The 20763-nt window shown below is 42.8% G+C and overlaps 1 pseudogene; it reads left to right on the forward strand.

The window, feature by feature from the left end:
* LOC141147955 (interferon-induced very large GTPase 1-like) overlaps window positions 1-20763 on the forward strand; it is an 81644-nt pseudogene that overhangs the window by 39812 nt on the left and 21069 nt on the right.

Genomic DNA, 20763 nt, shown 5'->3' on the forward strand with positions numbered 1-20763 from the left:
TCGCTGTTCGGCAAACATTCGAACAGCCAATGTTCGAGTCGAACATGAGTTCAACTCGAACTCGAAGCTCATCCCCAATGAGCAATAAAGGATCAGCTGTAAATGAACACTTACTGGGTGTGAAGGACTTGGCAGATATCACACAACCTGATTTCAAGATGGATGAAAAATATATTGAGAGTAAATGGATCAAGAAACTGAAAGATACAATTTTAGATAAATTTGGTCTTAGGTACAAAAATTAACATTTTGACAAAATAAATGATTTTGCTCGATCTCTTATAGATAACTCTAACAAATATATCAGAAGGAAGGTGCAAATGGGAGAGGACTATAGTGACAACTACTGCCAGGAATTTCTTAATATGATCAATACAGAGATTTCTAAACAGTCTAGAAATCTTCATTTGGCCTCATGGTTTGAAATTGATATTAAGATTCACATTCTTGGAAAAGCTTCCAGAGAGTTCCAGGAGATGCATAATAAATTCATTAAAGAGAACAATCCAAAACTGTGTTTGGAAAAACTAAAGTCTGGATATTTAGGAACCTTTATCAGCATATTTCAAGAGAAAGTTATTTGTCAGACTAAAGCCCAGGAATTCAATGAGCGATGTCTAAAACCAGCAATGATGGATCATGTTTTCCACCATTTTGGGCAGAAAATAGTGGATGGAATAGTGGAACGTTCAGGCAAGAAATTCAACAGTAGAACATTCTTTCAAGATTTTTTTACTGCAGGAGCTACTGAAAGAAATATCCTTCCAGAAATATGTCATCTATATGGGTCACTTTAAGGAGAATCCAAAAGCCTGGATACTGAATTACACTGAAACATATGCAAAGCCACAGATCCTAAAACCATTACAAAAAATCCTGCTCTCTTAATTGGACAAATACATAAGAACAGCTCTTAATGAAGAAGACTCTCTTATGCCGCGTACACACGGTCGGACTTTTCGTCTACAAAAGTCCGACAGCCTGTCCGACAGACTTTCGGCGGACTTGCGTCAGACTTTCTAACGAACGGACTTGCCTACACACGACCACACAAAAGTTCGACAGCCTAGTACGCGGTGACGTACACCAAGTCCGGCGAGACTATAAAACGGAAGTTCAATAGCCCGTACGACACCCTTTGGGCTCCTTCTGCTAATCTCGTGTTTATCTCGTGTTAGTAGAAGTTTGGTGAGAGACGATTTGCGCTTGTGAGACTCGTATTTTTCAGTTCGTTTTAACTGTTGTTCAGTCTGTGCTTGTGAGGTTTGTATCTGCTTTTCAGTGCGTTTGGTCAGTTGGCATTGAGAAATCTTTGTTTTATTGTCCGCTCGTTCCTGATTTTCAGGTCGCTCTTCACAGGCCTTGCTGTTCTTCAGTGCGTTCTGTTAAGTGCGTTCTGACCAGCCGACCGTTTTGAAGCCATGTTACCTGTACGTACTCGTCGTCGAGCTCTTGCATTGTATGTGTTTGGTGCTGTAGTGTATTCTTCAGACCAAGACCAGTCCATGAACAGGGCGAGGAGGAGTTCATGGACCAAGAATTGGTTGCTCCAGCGTGACCAGTTCTGTCACATGTCATTGCTCCGTGAGATCTGTGAGAATAATCCTGAGGATTTCAGGAACTTTCTCTGGATGACGGACCCCGTTTTTGACCATTTGGTGGCTTTGCTGACCCCCTATATCAGCAGGCAGGATACCTGCATGAGGCAAGCCATCACTCCGGAGCAGAGGCTAGTTGCCACATTGCGGTACTTGGCGACAGGGAGAAGCCTGCAGGACCTCAAGTTCTCGACAGGCATCTCCCCCCAGGCTCTGGGGATCATTATCCCAGAGACCTGTTCTGCCATCATCCAGGTCCTGCAGAAGGACTATATTAAGGTAAGAACTTTTTCTTTTATTAGTATCACATGTTCTTTTATTTAATCTTTGATAATGTAATGTATTTCTTAGCTCAAACGCTACTTACCATCATTGCAATATAGTGTGAATGTCAGCTTTTTCTTCTCACGCATGCTGGATTTTTTTCCTGTTCTTTTTTGTCATGCATGTATATTTGCCTTCAATAACCTCCCCAGCATACAATGCTGGGCACATATCCACCTAGTCTACTCAGTTTGAATGTATTTAGTCAGCTGCATTGTATTTTGTTTCCCCTAAACTCTATCCAAATAGTGTGCATATAATTAGCTTGATTTCCAACCCCCCCCACCTAAACTCTATCCAAATAGCGTGCATATAATTAGCTTGATTTCCCAACCCCCCCACCTAAACTCTATCCAAATAGTGTGCATATAATTAGCTTGATTTCCAGACCCCCCCCACCTAAACTCTATCCAAATAGTGTGCATATAATTAGCTTGATTTCCCAACCCCCCCCCACCTAAACTCTATCCAAATAGTTTGCATATAATTAGCTTGATTTCCAGACCCCCCCACCTAAACTCTATCCAAATAGTGTGCATATAATTAGCTTGATTTCCAACCCCCCCCCCACCTAAACTCTATCCAAATTTTGTGCATATAATTAGCTTGATTTCCAACCCCCCCCTACCTAAACTCTATCCAAATAGTGTGCATATAATTAGCTTGATTTCCAAACTCCCCCCCACCTAAACTCTATCCAAATAGTGTGCATATAATTAGCTTGATTTCCAACCCCCCCCCCCCACCTAAACTCTATCCAAATAGTGTGCATATAATTAGCTTGATTTCCAGACCCCCCCCCACCTAAACTCTATCCAAATAGTGTGCATATAATTAGCTTGATTTCCTTGTCAAAAGAAGTTTATTGAGTATACAATGTTATAAAGATACATAAAGTAAGTTTACAAGGATCTATAAAGTAAGCTCATTGTTTTACAGTAGGGTTTATATAGGTAAATATCATGAAATTTCAAATATTAAACATTGGGTTCACGTAAACCTAAATTAAAGATATATATCATTTCCTTTTGTAGGTATTTAAATGATTTATACCTACTATACATATTGTTTACAAGTAGAGTGTATATAGGTCAAATAAATTCTGATAATGAGCTTTAATCGTAAGGTGGAGAAAAGGAAAGAGAAAGAAGAAAAAGGGTTGAAAGGTAGAGGTATGGTTCACAAGGTTGTCCCGCTCGTCAGTTTATTATTCTTTTTAGTTCTCTTTGAAGCCTTAGAATGGGTGTCTCTGTAAGTCATTTAATCTGCTACCATGGCAACAGGACAGAGTCATTGAAGTTTGACAGGAACTGTTGTTTTATCCAAGGATGCCAAAGTTTTTCAAATTTTGGAATTTGATTTTGATCGATGGCTACCATCTTAGCATGGAACATTGTATTATTCATTCTGTGAATTGTTTCTGCTAGTACCAATGTAGGAGATTTCCATGCCTTGGCCACTGTTTGTTTTGCAGCCGTTATTAGTTGGATCATAAGTTTGAATTGAGAGAGTGTTAACCATTCCGGTTTTAGATTAAGTAAAGTTAAATATGGATCTGGTTGTATTATTTTTTAAAATATTTTAGATGCAATCACGAAGACTTCCTTCCAGAAGGTTTGGATTACTGGGCACGTCCACCATATGTGTAAATGTGTGCCTATTTCTGGGCATCCTCGAAAACAAAGAGCTGAGGTATTAGGTGAATATTTTGCCACTCTAGCGGGTACAAGGTACCAGCGAGTTAGGACTTTATAATTTGTCTCCAGTGCTAAGATGTTGGGTGAAGATGACTTAGATGTGAGCCATATGTTAGACCAGTCCGTGTCTTCTAAAGTTCGTCCCAGATCCTCCTCCCACCTCTGAACGTAAGAGGGTCTATTAAGATTTGCTATTCCATATAATTGATTATGAAGTGATGAAATTGTACCTTTAGCAAATGGATCTTTTGTACAGATTGATTCAAAAATGGATAATTGGGATAATGGTGTATCCCCCTTTAGGAATGGTGTATAGAAATTTTTGATTTGGAGATATCTAAATATCTCAGAGTTTGGTAGATCATATTTTTCTCTAAGCGATGGGAATGAAAGGAATGATTTAGATGCTATGAAGTCATTTAGTGTCTGAATGCCTGATGTTGTCCAAGCTTTAAAAGAATTTGGGTAGATCCATGCCGGGTAAAAGGCCGGATTTCTGATAAAAGAAAGAAGAGGATTGTGTGGAGATTGTAACTGATATTTGGTTTTTAGTTTATCCCAGAGAGATAAGAAGTGTTTAGTTATGGGATTATGAATTTTAAAGCGGTCTTTAGGATCAAGCCATAATAAATTTGAAATTAATAGAGGGTCATTTTCTGAAGCCTCTATAAATACCCATAATGGGATTTCCTGTTTTGCATGGTATTTGGACAGACTGGCCAAATGTGCTGCTCTGTAGTAGTTAGTAAAATTAGGGTATCCCAGGCCTCCTTTATTTTTGGGAAGATGTAGTGTGTGTATAGGTATACGTGGTTTAGAAGAGCCCCATATAAACTAAGTTGCTCTTTTTTGTACTATTTGTACTATTCTCAAAAAATAGGAAGGAATTGGAATAGGGAGGACTCTGAATAGATAAAGCAATTTGGGTAGAATAGTCATTTTGATTGCATTAATCTTCCCTATCCAGGATAAAGGAAGTTGCGACCATTGTTTTATTAGATTTGTGATCTGTCTTAATACAGGAGGATAATTGGTTGAGAATAAGTCAGAATGAGATGCTGTTAAATGAATTCCAAGATATGGGATTGATTTTTCTGCCCATGTGAATGGGAGTGCAGCCCTAGCCGGGATCAATTCCATGTTTGTGAGTGAAATATTAAGCACTAGGCATTTCTTAGGATTAATCATAAGGCCAGATAGGGCTGCAAATCCATCAAGAGCTGGTATTAAGTTAGGACCAGAGACCTGTGGTGATGATAGAAAAAGTAATATATTGTCTGCAAATATACATAATTTGTGTGTAATACCTCCTACTTCAATGCCAGTTATAGTTTGGTTTGTTCTGATGTATTGGGCCATGGGTTCGAGTATAAGGGCAAATAATAAGGGAGATAATGGGCAACCCTGTCGGGTACCTCTTTCGATATTAAAGGCTTCAGATTTGTATCCAGCATATTTTATATAGGCTTTGGGTTTATTATATAATGCTTTGATCCATGTTAAAAAGTGGGGTCCAAAACCCCATTTTTGTAAGGAATATTGCATATATTGCCAGGATACTGTGTCAAATGCCCTCTTAATATCGAGAGATAGAAAACATAAAGGGATTTACAGTTTTTTAGCAATATGTGCCAATAACACTGCCCTGCGTATATTATCGCCTGCCTGTCTATTTGGCATGAAGCCTACTTGATCTCTATGTATTAATTTTCCTATAATGCTATTGAGGCGTTTTGCTATTATTTTTGCTAATAATTTAATATCGAGGTTTAACAGAGAGATAGGCCGATAATTCACACAGGAAGTATCATCAGAAAGGGGTTTTGGGATCATACAAACAATTGCCATTAGTGTTTCTTGCCGAAAAGAATGTCCATCTAGAAGTTTGTTAAAAGTTTCAGTGAGAATGGGAGAGAGTATTTCTGAGAATGTTTTATAGTATAAAGCCGAGTAGCCGTCTGGGCCTGGTCTTTTGTTAAGTTTTAGGTCTTTTATGGCGTTAGCAACTTCATCTATAGTTATAGGCTCATCCAAACTGCTTTTTTGATTCTGAGATAACTCAGGTAAGGTTATTTTTGAGAAGAAGGATTCAGCCTCTGTAGGATTAAATTCATTGTTTGTCTTGTATAAAGTTGCGAGATGTGAGTGAAATTTATGGACTATTTTAACTGGATTACAAGTGTAAACATTTTTTGATAATTTCAAACGTATTGGTTTGAAAGATTTGTTAGTTAAATTTAATGCCCGAGCCAAATATGTACCTGGTTTGTTTGTATTCATGTAGAAATTGTGTTTGGAGCGTTTGAGGGATTTATCAACTGACTCAGTGAGAAATAGATCGTATTCCAATCTAGATTTTTCCAGATGAGATTTTGTACTCTGAGATGGATTATCTTGAAATGATATGTAGGCTGCATTAAAATTGAGTTCTAGTTTTTTTGCTAGATTTTTGCGTTCCCGTTTAAATAGTGCCATTTGTCTTTGTATTGTACCACGCAAGACAGGCTTATGAGCTTCCCACAGTGTTATTGGGGAGATGTCTGTTGTATTATTAATTGATATGTATTTCTTTAAAGCTTGTTCAATGGCCATCTGATGTAGTGGGTGTTTGAGCATTATGTCTGGTAAGTACCACGTTGGGTCATGCGCTTTTGGTATGGCTGAGGCTATAGTAGTGTATACTGCATTATGGTCAGACCACGGAATCGGAATTATATCTGATGCAATAATTTCTGGTATCATTCCTATTGTTAGAAAAATATGATCTATTCTGGTGAAGGTTTGATGAGGGTGCGAGAAATAAGTGAATTTCTTTTTCATTGGGTTACTTTCTCTCCACGAATCTACCAGATTGTATTTGGAAAGAAGTTGAGAAAAAGGTAATCTAGAGGTTATTTTGGATGGTGTAAAAGGTGATTTATCTAGAAATGGGAGGAGGACCTGGTTCGAATCCCCACACATTATCACTGTTCCTATTTTGTGTGTATTAATCACTTGTAATATATGTGAGAGGAATGGTGTAGGTTGTTTGTTAGGATCGTAGTAGGAAATCACCATGATTGCTGTATCCATTATATAACCCATGAGTATCAGGTATCTACCTTCTGGGTCTTTAATTTCTGATGATAAGGTGAATGGTGTGGATCGGTGAAATGCAATTAGAGTTCCCCTTTGCTTGGTACAGGCAGAAGCCGTGTAAATTTGTTGATAAAAAGGAGAAATATATTTTGGAGTAGAATCTTTGGTGAAGTGTGTTTCTTGGAGGCATACTATGTGAGCCTTCTTGTTATGGAAAGTACGGAAGGCTTTGGTCCTTTTTTGAGGGACATTTATTCCCTGAACATTCAGGGAAAGTATATTCAGTGGTGCCATGGCAACAGATCAAATAGTTTTGACTTACTTTTTGTTATGCAGAGCTGACTGCGCAGATCAACCTGTGTGGACTGAAGAGATGAATAGATAGAAAAGAAACCAGTGAATTCTGGAGTAAAGAGTTAACAAAAAACATATGAGATTAGATGATACATTGTATAAATTATTTTTTGCAAGTAATCACAATTTACCCGTGAAAGAGAATAAATATCTCTCTCAGGGGAATAAGTGCCTTCGTCACACTCCCACATAATATGGTTGGGAGAATGAGGAGGGCTAATGGGGGTACACGGATCTTCTGCTTACAGGAGAGAAGTGCTATGTCAAAAGACATCAAAATGATGTTTCATTAATTGGAGTGCAGAATATAGTTTTTGTTGAAATTATTTATTCCAGGGTGGTTGTATATGATTAGTCTTGCCCTAGGCTAAATAATTCAGTTAGAAAGGTACTGTTAATAACTTTGGTATTGATGAAGATAGTTTGAATTATTTTGGGATTTTAACCCTTTTAGAGTAAACAATTACATATTTTATTCATATGTAACTGTTTAGATATGTTAACTCATAAAATTGAGGTTGTATTGCTTCAGATTAGAATAAACAAAAACATAATTCTAGGAACTAGTTAGGTAATAATATATTTGTTTTAAGAAAAGAAAGAAAAAGCTTCCATTACTTCTGGATTATTGAACATATTTGTCCTAAAAAGTAATAAATCTATTGTTATTACCTAATAATATATAACTGAACAAGAATTTCCTTATTTCACTTATATATTCTAAGGCTATATGAATCAGAAGTAATAAGAAATATAACTGGAATGTAACATGATCCCACACAGTGTGTGACTATCAGAATGCAGTTACATTCAGTTATAAATACAGTTTTTTTTTTATAGAGAACCATCTCTTAGTATAATAAATGAAGAGATATCAGGAATTAGGATGTCAGTCCATTGAATCTTCTTGGTCCATGGATGATGTGGCATAACGGCCTCTTTTGTGAGAATGATGATTCCCATTTTGTTCTGAAATTTTCTGAGTGCTGCCTGAAGGTGAAGATGATGCCATTCTTCTGCGTGTGGGAAAGTTGCTGCTTGTGGGTTCTGTCAGATTTAATTTTAAAAGGGTTTGTTGTAGTTCATCTGCTGATCTGCTTCTGTAAATTGTACCTTGGTAGTTAAATCTGACTGAAAAGGGGAAGCCCCATTGATACATAATGTTGTGGCGTTGCAGTTCCATTAGTTGGGGTTTCATGGATCGTCTTTTAGTAATAGTAAGTTGGGATAGGTCAGCAAAAATTTGATAATTGTGTCCTTGAAAATTAAGTTCCTTTTTTTCTCTTGCAGCAATTAGTATTTGTTCTTTCGTTCTGTAATAATGAAATTTTGTGATTATATCACGTGGGGGTCCATCTTTCTTTTTGGCTGTGAGGGCTCTGTGTACTCTGTCCAGTTCTAAACGTTCAATAGGGATATCTGGCTTTAGTTCTTGTAATAGAGCAGTGATAGTAGATTGCAGGTCTGTCACAGTTTCAGGTATTCCCCTTATGCGCAAGTTTGAACGTCTGGCTCTATTTTCGTAATCTTCGAGCTTAGTTTGAAGTATTAAATTCTCTTCTTTTAATTGTTCCAATTCTGTTATATTTACTTGGGTTGTAATTTCAGTTTCATCCATTTTTATTTCTAGGGCTGCGGTGCAGTTTCCCAGCTCTCTTATTTCTTTGGTTAGGCTTTTTGTTATTTGGTCTGAGGTTTGTTTTAAAGCCTTATAGATGGGAAACATGTCCACATCGTGCCACCACCCCATTCGGGGGTCATACTATTTTAATTATAAGGGGTTCCACAGTATTGTTTTAATGGCGGTGGTGTCGGCACACTATGAATTTCTATATGTGGACGTGGACGTGGGGAAGAATGGCCGGATGTCGGACGGAGGAGTATTTGCCCAGACGGAGTTCTGCCAGCGTCTCCAGAGTGGTGGCCTGGGATTGCCACCTGATGCGGATAACGTGGAAGGACTCCCGTTTGTCTTCATTGCCGATGAAGCCTTCGCTCTGAGCAAGCACATCATGAGGCCATTCCCCCAAAGAACCCTCACCCCGGAGGGGAGGGCTTTAAATTTCCGGCTGGCCAGAGGTAGAAGAGTGGTTGAGAATGCGTTTGGGATTCTGGCCAGCCGGTTCCGCCTGTTTCAAACCTCCATTAATTTGGCGGAATACAAACTTAATTTTATCATTTTATCGTGCTGCGTCCTGCACAACTTTTTGCACAAACATTCTCAAAATTATTTGGTGCCAGTTGGGCCTGAGGCCGGACTTATTACCAGTGACAATCTTACTGTCCGTACTGGCTTGGCCCCCCAAAGTGCCCGTCAAGTTAGACAGCAATATGTTAATTATTTTATGGGTAGGGGGGCCATTGCAATGGGCCAGGATATCTAAAGATTTAAAATAAAAAAAATCTTGATGAAATCTGGAATTATATTTATTGCTTGCCTTTCTTTTGGGCTTTCTCCTAGTTTATGGTCGAGCAGTTGTAGTGCCAACTGTATTTTCCTTGTAAATTTCTAAATAAGCTCCATTGTCACTGTAAACAACTTTTTTCAATTTAAACAAACTGATATTGAGCATTGAAATAACAAACCACACATTTATTTAATTCCTAAGCAGATGTTTTTAATCTTTGGTATCCATTCAGTTATGCATTTAGTATAAAATGTTCCTAGCCAAAAATATAATGATATATTAATAAATTTAGAATAATATAATTATAGTTAAAGATTTTTAGATAATCAAAAATAAAAAATTTTGGGCATGTTAATTTTAGCAAACAGGCCTTTTATTTTTTTTTGGTTTTTAAAATCCGTTTTTTTTTTTTATTTTTTTTTTTAAAGACTTTTTTTTGTTTTTTGGTTCTTAAAATCCCTTTTTTTAAAAAAAAAAAAAAAACGCATTCTCAACCCTACCCATAAAATAATTAACATATTGCTGTCTAACTTGACGGGCACTTTGGGGGGCCAAGCCAGTACGGACAGTAAGATTGTCACTGGTAATAAGTCCGGCCTCAGGCCCAACTGGCACCAAATAATTTTGAGAATGTTTGTGCAAAAAGTTGTGCAGGACGCAGCACGATAAAATGATAAAATTAAGTTTGTATTCCGCCAAATTAATGGAGGTTTGAAACAGGCGGAACCGGCTGGCCAGAATCCCAAACGCATTCTCAACCACTCTTCTACCCCCCAAATAAGCCCTAGTTAAAGTCCTTGTAGGTCTTATTTTCAGGGTAGGGCTTATTTTCGGGGAAACAGAGTAGGGCTTATTTGGGGGGCAGGGCTTATATTGCAGCCATCACCGACAATCACGCTAGGTCTTATTTTCGGGGAAACAAGGTACATATATACATATATATATATATATATATATATATATATATACCGTATATACTCGAGTATAAGTCGTTCCGAGTATAAGTCGAGGCCCCTAATTTACCACAAAAAACTGGGAAAAACGTATTGACTCGAGTATAAGACGAGGGTGAGAAATGCAGCAGCTACCGGTAAATTTCAAAAATAAAAACAGATACCAATAATGTTTTTGAATATTTATTTCAAAGAAAAAACAGTAAACTAGCTCTGTAAGTGGAAAAGAGGGTCAATAAAAACTATATGGTATCAACAATAACTTTAAAAGTACAAAAACCTTAGCTCAATCAGCAACGAAGCTAAAACACAAGAGTTAAAATCCTTCAAAACTGGATTCCTCCTCATCATCTGTATGTCCAAACAGAGCTTCAGCATTAGCTGGTGTGAGGTTATCAGCATAGACATTGTCATCATCACTGAGTTCGCTGTCTTCACCATCACTGCTGTCATTCTCATACAAAGCGCTGTCTTCACTGCCATCCATAGCATTACTAATGCCACATTTCTTGAAGGCGCGTTGCACCATGTCCTCCGGAATCTCTTCCCATGCATCACGAACCCACGTTGCTATTAATTCTATGCCGGGCTTCATCAGATTTCCACCTTTTGTTAGTCGGGCTTGACCAGATGACATCCATTCATGCCACATCTTTCGCACACGGTCTTTGAAAGGTTTATTTAAACACACATCTAGCGGCTGCAATACAGATGTAAGCCCACCTGGAATAACGGCCAAAGTAACTTCAGAAGATTTTGCCAATTTTTTTATGTCATCAGATGTGTGGGCTCTGAACATATCCCAAACTAGTAATGATGTTTTTTTCTTTATGGCTGCTCCTGGTCGTCCATTCCAAATTCAGCCATTTTCCTGTTCCGTCTTCATCCATCCAGCCTTTAATATGTGCGCGCACTGTAATTCGTGGTGGGAATTTGACCTTTTTAGGCAAGGTCTTTCTTTTAAAAATAATGACAGGCCGCAGCTTGGTTCCATTAGCCAAACATGACAGAACGACTGTGAAATGGTTTTTTTCATTTCCTGTGGTTCTGAGAAGAATAGTTTTGGCTCCCAAACTTGCCACAGTTCTGTTGCTTGGAAGATCAAAGGTCATAGGTGTTTCATCCATATTTCCAATATCTCCCAGGTCATAGTTATGGATCCTTCTTTGTTTTATGATGAATGAATGGAATGACATCACTTTTTCATCAAGGTCTTTTGGCAACTTCTGTGAAATCTTTGTTCTTTGCCGCAAACATAGGCCAAACCTATTGATGAAGCGTGTACACCATCCTGCTGACACAACAAAATTTTCAATGCCTGGTGCTTTTAATTTGTCATCTTTAGCCATTTGAAGGGCACGTAAGCGAATTCCCATGCGTGTTACGCAGTAACCATTTTGACGACACTCCATAACCCATTTATGCAATTCAGTCTCTAGAGCCCCATATGATGTTGTTAAACAACGTCAAGCTTTTTTATCCTGTGGAATAGGGATGAGCTTCGTGTTCGAGTCGAACCCATGTTCGACTCGAACATCGGCTGTTCGCCCGTTCGCAAAATTGCGAACGATATGGGCCGTTCGCGCTAAATTCGTGTGGTGCGTCACGGCCCATAATTCACTGCGGCATCGCAGTGCATTGCTGGCTGATGATTGGCCAAGCATGCACTATGACCCGCATGCTTGGCCAATCACAGCGCCGTCAGTAGAGAGAGCTGTAATTGGCCAAAGCCAGGGTGGCTTTGGCCAATTATGGCTCAGGGGATTTAGTACACACCCCACACTATATAAGGCCGCCTGCACGGCGGCCCTGTGTAGTGTGTGTTCCGGTGTGCTGAGAGATAGAGAGAGAGAGAGACAGTGTCATTTGATTTGAGTTAGATAGATTAGGCAGAACAGTCAGTCAGTTAGCTGCACTTACAGTGTATTGTGTATGTATATGCATCCCAGGTGTTGCATATATATATATATACACTGTATTCAGTTTAGCTAGATCCGTTCCTGTTATCTTCTATCTAGACTATTTACATTTAATGCAGTGCGTCCTGCTCACAGTGTTCAGCTAGATCCGTTCCTGCTATTTACATTTAGTGCAGTGCGTCCTGCTCACAGTGTACAGCTAGATCCGTTCCTGTTATCTTCTAGACTATTTACATTTAGTGCAGTGCGTCCTGCTCACAGTGTTCAGCTAGATCTGTTCCTGCAATTTACATTTAGTGCAGTGCGTCCTGCTCACAGTGTTCAGCTAGATCCGTTCCTGCTATTTACATTTAGTGCAGTGCGTCCTGCTCACAGTGTTCAGCTAGATCTGTTCCTGCAATTTACATTTAGTGCAGTGCGTCCTGCTCACAGTGTTCAGCTAGATCCGTTCCTGCTATTTACATTTAGTGCAGTGCGTCCTGCTCACAGTGTTCAGCTAGATCCGTTCCTGCTATTTACATTTAGTGCAGTGCGTCCTGCTCACAGTGTTCAGCTAGATCCGTTCCTGTTATCTTCTAGACTATTTACATTTAGTGCAGTGCGTCCTGCTCACAGTGTTCAGCTAGATCCGTTCCTGCTATTTACATTTAGTGCAGTGCGTCCTGCTCACAGTGTTCAGCTAGATCCGTTCCTGCTATTTACATTTAGTGCAGTGCGTCCTGCTCACAGTGTTCGGCTAGATCCGTTCCTGCTATTTACAATTAGTGCAGTGCGTCCTGCTCACAGTGTTCAGCTAGATCCGTTCCTGTTATCTTCTAGACTATTTACATTTAGTGCAGTGCGTCCTGCTCACAGTGTTCAGCTAGATCCGTTCCTGCAATTTACATTTAGTGCAGTGCGTCCTGCTCACAGTGTTCAGCTAGATCCGTTCCTGCTATTTACATTTAGTGCAGTGCGTCCTGCTCACAGTGTTCAGCTAGATCCGTTCCTGCTATTTACATTTAGTGCAGTGCGTCCTGCTCACAGTGTTCAGCTAGATCCGTTCCTGCTATTTACATTTAGTGCAGTGCGTCCTGCTCACAGTGTTCAGCTAGATCCGTTCCTGTTATCTTCTAGACTATTTACATTTAATGCAGTGCGTCCTGCTCACAGTGTTCAGCTAGATCCGTTCCTGCAATTTACATTTAGTGCAGTGCGTCCTGCTCACAGTGTTCAGCTAGATCCGTTCCTGCTATTTACATTTAGTGCAGTGCGTCCTGCTCACAGTGTTCAGCTAGATCCGTTCCTGCTATTTACATTTAGTGCAGTGCGTCCTGCTCACAGTGTTCAGCTAGATCCGTTCCTGCTATTTACATTTAGTGCAGTGCGTCCTGCTCACAGTGTTCAGCTAGATCCGTTCCTGTTATCTTCTAGACTATTTACATTTAGTGCAGTGCGTCCTGCTCACAGTGTTCAGCTAGATCCGTTCCTGCTATTTACATTTAGTGCAATGCGTCCTGCTCACAGTGTTCAGCTAGATCCGTTCCTGTTATCTTCTAGACTATTTACATTTAGTGCAGTGCGTCCTGCTCACAGTGTTCAGCTAGATCCGTTCCTGTTATCTTCTAGACTATTTACATTTAGTGCAGTGCGTCCTGCTCACAGTGTTCAGCTAGATCCGTTCCTGTTATCTTCTAGACTATTTACATTTAGTGCAGTGCGTCCTGCTCACAGTGTTCAGCTAGATCCGTTCCTGTTATCTTCTAGACTATTTACATTTAGTACAGTGCGTCCTGCTCACAGTGTTCAGCTAGATCCGTTCCTGTTATCTTCCTACTGACAGGCAGGCTTGTCTGGTTACAGTATATAAAGCTACCTGAAGAAAATTACAGGTGTTCTATTTGATCCTATTAGTACCACGGTCAGGCAGCTAGACTATTTACATTTAGTACAGTGCGTCCTGCTCACAGTGTTCAGCTAGATCCGTTCCTGTTATCTTCCTACTGACAGGCAGGCTTGTCTGGTTACAGTATATAAAGCTACCTGAAGAAAATTACAGGTGTTCTATTTGATCCTATTAGTACCACGGTCAGGCAGCTAGACTATTTACATTTAGTACAGTGCGTCCTGCTCACAGTGTACAGCTAGATCCGTTCCTGTTATCTTCCTACTGACAGGCAGGCTTGTCTGGTTACAGTATATAAAGCTACCTGAAGAAAATTACAGGTGTTCTATTTGATCCTATTAGTACCACGGTCAGGCAGCTAGACTATTTACATTTAGTACAGTGCGTCCTGCTCACAGTGTTCAGCTAGATCCGTTCCTGTTATCTTCCTACTGACAGGCAGGCTTGTCTGGTTACAGTATATAAAGCTACCTGAAGAAAATTACAGGTGTTCTATCCCAGCTTAGTGCAGCTACAGGCCATTAGTATGTCTGGAAGGCCAAGAAGGAGAGGCAGACAGTCACAAGCCAATAAGAGAGGGCAAGCAGGCTCTGTGTCTAGTGCTGGTCGTGGAGACGGTGCATCCTCATCAGCACGTGGCCATGGGACACGCTTGGCCTTTTTTTCGGCAGCTGGCCGTGTTGAGCCGCAACATGCGGAAGACTTGGTCGAGTGGATGACCAAGCCGTCCTCATCCTCCTCATCCTCTCTCACCCATGCCCAGGGTGCTTTGTCTGGCAAAGCAGCGGCCTCTTCCCTCAGCTCAATGTCATCAGTGACTCCTTCCCTAGCTCCACCATGTCCTCATGAGGATTCCCTCGAACTGTTTGACCACAGTGTTGGGTACATGCTCCAGGAGGATGCCCAGCGTTTGGAAGGCTCTGATGACGATACTGAGCTCGATGAAGGCAGTAACATGAGCACGGACAGAGGGGGTGCCCAAGAAGGACAGCAATCTGGCAGTCATGCTCCCCCTGCTGCAGCATACTGCCAGGTTTGCTCCAGTGATGAGGAGGGAGGGGATGATGAGGTCACTGACTCAACGTGGGTGCCTGATAGGAGAGAGGAGGAGGAGGAGGAGGAGGATGAGGCGGCGGCACATCACCAACGAGGCAGGATGCCCTCCAGGGGCCAGCCTAAGGGCAGCACATTGACTGCATCACACCCCAAAGCTCCACATGTGCAGGGCGCTGCAGTCTCTGCGCGTTATTCAAAAAGTTCTTTGGTGTGGGCCTTTTTTGAGATGAGTGCATCAGATCGCACCGCTGCTATTTGCAACATATGTCTCAAGCGTATCTCGCGTGGCCAAAACATCTCCCGCTTGGGTACCACATGCTTGACCAGACATATGTTGACCTGCCATGCAGTTCGTTGGCAAGCGTATCTAAAAGACCCACACCAAAGAACAAAGAGGATCTCTCCTTGCTCCTCATCAGCTGAGATTTCCAACCCCACTAGACCTTCAGTCCTCTCTGAGACCTGCAGTGAGAGGAATGAAGGTGTAGAATTAGGTGTGTCACAGCCAAGTACTTGTGGGCAATCTGCTTTTGGTACACCGATGTCAGATTGTACCAGGCAAATTTCCCTGCCCCAGCTGCTGCACCGCCGAAAGAAGTTTGCTCCCAGCCATCCACATGCCCAGCGGTTGAATGCTAGCTTGGCAAAATTGCTAGCACTTCAACTGCTGCCTTTTCAGTTGGTAGACTCTGCTCCCTTCCGTGAGTTTGTGGAATGTGCGGTTCCTCAGTGGCAGGTACCCAAACGCCACTTTTTCTCACGGAAGGCGATTCCGGCTCTCTACCGGCATGTGGAAGGCAATGTCCATGCCTCGCTGGACAGGGCGGTCAGCGGTAAGGTGCATATTACCGCTGACTCATGGTCCAGCAGGCATGGACAGGGACGTTACCTAAGTTTCACGGCGCATTGGGTGACTCTGCTGGCAGCTGGGAAGGATGCAGGACAAGGTGCAGTAGTGTTGGAGGTTGTTCCGCCACCACGCCTCCAAAATGCTGATTGTGACACACCTCTCTCCTCCACCCCCTCCTCTTCTTCTTCCTCCATGGCCTCTTCCTCGGAACCAGCGGTGCTCTGTAGGCGTTCAAGGGGCTACGCAAGTACGCAGGCCAAAAGATGCCATGCGGTGCTTGAGCTGGTGTGCTTGGGGGACAGGAGCCACACTGGGGCAGAGGTTCTGTCAGCTCTGCAGGGGCAGGTTCAGAGGTGGTTGACGCCACGCCAACTTAAGGCAGGAATGGTGGTTTGCGACAATGGCACCAACCTCCTCTCTGCCCTCCGACAGGGACAAATGACCCATGTGCCCTGTTTGGCTCACGTCCTTAACTTGGTGGTGCAGCGGTTCTTGGGCAGGTACCCGGGCTTACAGGATGTCCTGAGGCAGGCCAGGAAAGTCTGTGTGCATTTCCGCCGGTCATATAATGCCAGTGCTCGGCTGACGGACCTCCAAAAGGAGTTTAACCTGCCCAAGAACCGCCTAATCTGTGACATGCCCACCAGGTGGAACTCAACGTTGGCCATGCTGCAGCGGCTGCACACGCAGCAGAGGGCCATCAATGAGTACCTGTGCGACTATGGCACCAGGACAGGGTCAGGGGAGCTTGGTTTTTTTTCCCCACGCCAGTGGGCCATGATCAGGGATGCATGCACTGTCCTGTCACCATTCGAGGAGGCCACGAGGATGGTGAGCACTGACAGTGCATGCATCAGTGACACTGTCCCCCTTGCCCACCTGTTGGAGCACACGCTGCGTGGAATAATGGACAGGGCACTTGAGGCAGAACAGAGGCAGGAAGAGGAGGACTTCCTTAGCTCTCAAGGCCCCCTTTATCCAGACAGTGTTCCTGCGTGCCCGCCGATCACACAGGAAGAGGACGAGGAGGAGGAGGAGGAAGATTGTGTCAGTATAGAGGTGGAGCCTGGCACTCAGCATCAGCAGCAGTCTTTAAGGGATCAGTCCCAAGGAACACATGGACTTGTACGTGGCTGGGAGGAGGTGGCTGCGGACGTTGTTGTCCTTAGTGACCCAGAGGACTCCGGACCGAATGCCTCAGCAAACCTACGCTGCATGGCCTCCCTGATCCTGCAAAGCCTGCGTAAGGATCCTCGTATTCGTGGTATCAAGGAGAAGGACCAATACTGGCTGGCAACCCTCCTTGATCCACGTTACAAGGGTAAGGTTGCGGACCTTATCTTGCCATCGCAGAGGGAGCAGAGGATGAAACATCTTCGGGAGGCCTTGCAGAAAGGTCTGTGCAACGCGTTCCCAGAGACTGGGAGGTTACAAACTCCTGTTTCTGGACAACGTGTTGCTGAGGCTTCGGTCAGTCAAAGAAGGAGCGGTGGAGAAGGTGGCCGTCTGACCGATGCGTTCAGACAATTTTTTGGTCCGCAGCCCCAAGGTATGATCGGTTCCAGCAACCATCGCCAGCGTCTGTTTTACATGGTGCAGGAATACCTAGGGGCAAGATCAGACTTGGACACCTTTCCCACCGAAAATCCTCTGGGTTACTGGGTCTTGAGGATGGATCACTGGCCAGAGCTTGCACAGTATGCAATTGAGCTACTGGCCTGTCCTGCATCCAGCGTTCTTTCGGAACGCACATTCAGTGCTGCTGGAGGCGTGGTAACCGATCACAGGGTGCGTCTGTCCACCGACTCGGTCGATCGGCTGACCTTCATAAAAATGAATGAGTCTTGGATCACCACCAGCTACCAAGCACCTGATGCTGATGTAACCGAATAATTTTTTTTGAAATCTCAGATCCCTTCAAAGACTGCCTATGCTGATGCTGAGTGACTATCCCTGAGTAATTATCCTCTTCCTCCTCAATCATCACGCTGATAGCTTGTAAGAACATTTTTGGTTCTGGGCGCCACCACCAGTGCCTAAGGCACAATTTTTCAGCCCCTGTTTAACAGGGGCGTGTAATTACAATTTTTGATGTAATACTTTGCAGCAGGGCTCGTTCCTGCATTCCAACTAGAGTGTCTGTGAGGGGTTGCAGTGTTGTGGCACCAGCACCAGTGCCTAAGGCCCAATTTTTCTGCCCCTGTCTAACAGGGGCGTGTAATTACAATTTTTGATGCAATACTTTGCAGCAGGGCTCATTCCTGCGTTCCAACTAGAGTGTCTGTGAGGGGTAGCAGTGTTGTGGCACCAGCACCAGTGCCTAAGGCCCAATTTTTCTGCCCCTGTCTAACAGGGGCGTGTAATTACAATTTTTGATGCAATACTTTGCAGCAGGGCTCGTTCCTGCGTTCCAACTAGAGTGTCTGTGAGGGGTTGCAGTGTTGTGGCACCAGCACCAGTGCCTAAGGCCCAATTTTTCTGCCCCTGTCTAACAGGGGCGTGTAATTACAATTTTTGAAGCAATACTTTGCAGCAGGGCTCGTTCCTGCGTTCCAACTAGAGTGTCTGTGAGGGGTTGCAGTGTTGTGGCACCAGCACCAGTGCCTAAGGCCTAATTTTTCAGCTCCTGTTCAACAGGGGCATGTAATTACATTTCTTGATCTAATATTTCACAGCAGGGCCCTGTGAGGGCTTACAGTGTTGTGGCCACAGCAACACCTAAGGCCCAAATTTCTGCTGAGTATATAGGGCAGGACCCTACTTTCAAACATCTAACTTACAAACGACTCCTACTTGCAAACGGAAGGAGACAACAGGAAGTGAGATGAAATCTACCCCTAGGAAGGGAAATTCTCTCCTGTATAATGCCGCGTACACACGGTCGGACTTTTCGTCTACAAAAGTCCAACGGACGCTGACGGACTAAAGCTGGCTGGTAATCCGATCGTGTGTGGGCTTCTCCGGACTTTCAACGTACTTTTTTAGCCTCAAATCCGACGGACTTTAGATTTGAAACATGCTTCAAATCTTTACGTCGTAACTACGACGGACCCCGAAGTCCGCTCGTCTGTATGCTAGTCCGACGGACAAAAAAACGACGCATGCTCATAAGCAAAAACTAAACGGAAGCACTCGGTCTAGTAAAACTAGTGTTCGTATTGTAGGTAGCACATTCATCACGCTGCAAAATCTGTGATCGTTGAATGCAGCGCATTTTATTTCTTCTTTACGAATGCTCTAAAGAACGAAGGTGTTTTGCTGTTCATAATCAGAGTTCTCCCAAACTGATTTCTGGATTCTTTTTCTCTTTGATCTCATGAATGATATAGTATGCATTTTAAAAACAATGTTTCCATACTAATAATACTTTTTCCCCTTTTTTTTTTTTTTTTTAGGTTTGTAAAGTTACCACAAAGAACCCATTATTCTATTTTTTTTTTATAGTGATTATTTTTTAGTTTTTAGATAAAGTTAACCCAAAGCACCGTTTTTGGTTATGTAAATTTTTTTATTTTCAAGACTTACCACTTGAACATTATTAACATTAGTAATGTATTTTTGGTGTGTTTTTTTTCAAACTCAATGAGATTGTTGTCCCTTGTTAATTTAACATTGTGTGTAAAATCAATGATTTAAAAGAAAACACATAAAGTCTTTTGCTAAACTCAAAAAAGATCCATTTATTCATGGTCAAAATAAAATAAAGAGGAAGTCAACGCTGGAAAAAGTCGGTGTACAAGAAAATTGGGATCTTGCGGAGTCCATATAAGAGGGAGCACAATCTGGTCCAAGAATCCCAGAGATCAACAGCACCAGCAGATGATCTAGATGTCCCCAGACTGTGGTCCTACAACAGCCTGCGTCTTCTGTCAGACCAGACTGAACCCAGGTCATCACTTTCTTCTCTTCCCTGCAGCCTTTCCTCCACGCTGCCCTGCAGCCTTCCCTGTAGCCTTCTTTGGAGGCTGTGGCTGTGGTGTTTCAGTTGTGGCAGGAGGAAGAGGAGGAGGAGGAGGAGGAGGAGGGGGGCTGCCTCATGTAGTTGGGTGTTTTGTGTTAGCGTGCCCTGCAGCCCCTTATGGATTGTTTCCCCAAATAGGCGCTCACAAATGAGGCGCTGCTCCCAATCCATCTGAAGAAGCCTGCTGGCTAAGTAGCAGCCATAGGATTCTTCCGCTTCGGGGGGGCTCCTTAAAAAACGGGTGGCCTCTTGCATGAGGCGCAGGGATGCGTCCTGTGTGACCATCCCCTTCCTGGCCCTTTTTTTGGGAAGGTGGAGGGGAGGCACTTGGGATTCGGTCAGGCTCCTACTGGGCCCAGCCACCTCACTTGGCCCAGCCACCTCACTTGGCCCAGCCACCTCACTGGGAGCAGCCACCTCACTGGGAGCAGCCACCTCCTGCCTGCCTGACACTGGGCCCAGCCTCCTCCAGGATGATGGTGAATCCGGCCTCCTCCAGGCTGTCCATGGGCCCGGTCTCCTCCTGCCTGCCACTTTCCCCACATTCCTCCTGGATGGACTCATCCTGTGTATAAAAAAAGGACAATAGTTTTAGTATATTTTTTTGGGTTCATCAATGACACACAGTTTGCTTCTCATGAATAGCAAATTCAATGTGAATACATCTCTTTAATAAAAGA

Source organism: Aquarana catesbeiana, linkage group LG06, assembly GCF_042186555.1.
Source record: "Aquarana catesbeiana isolate 2022-GZ linkage group LG06, ASM4218655v1, whole genome shotgun sequence".
Taxonomy (NCBI): Eukaryota; Metazoa; Chordata; class Amphibia; order Anura; family Ranidae; genus Aquarana; species Aquarana catesbeiana.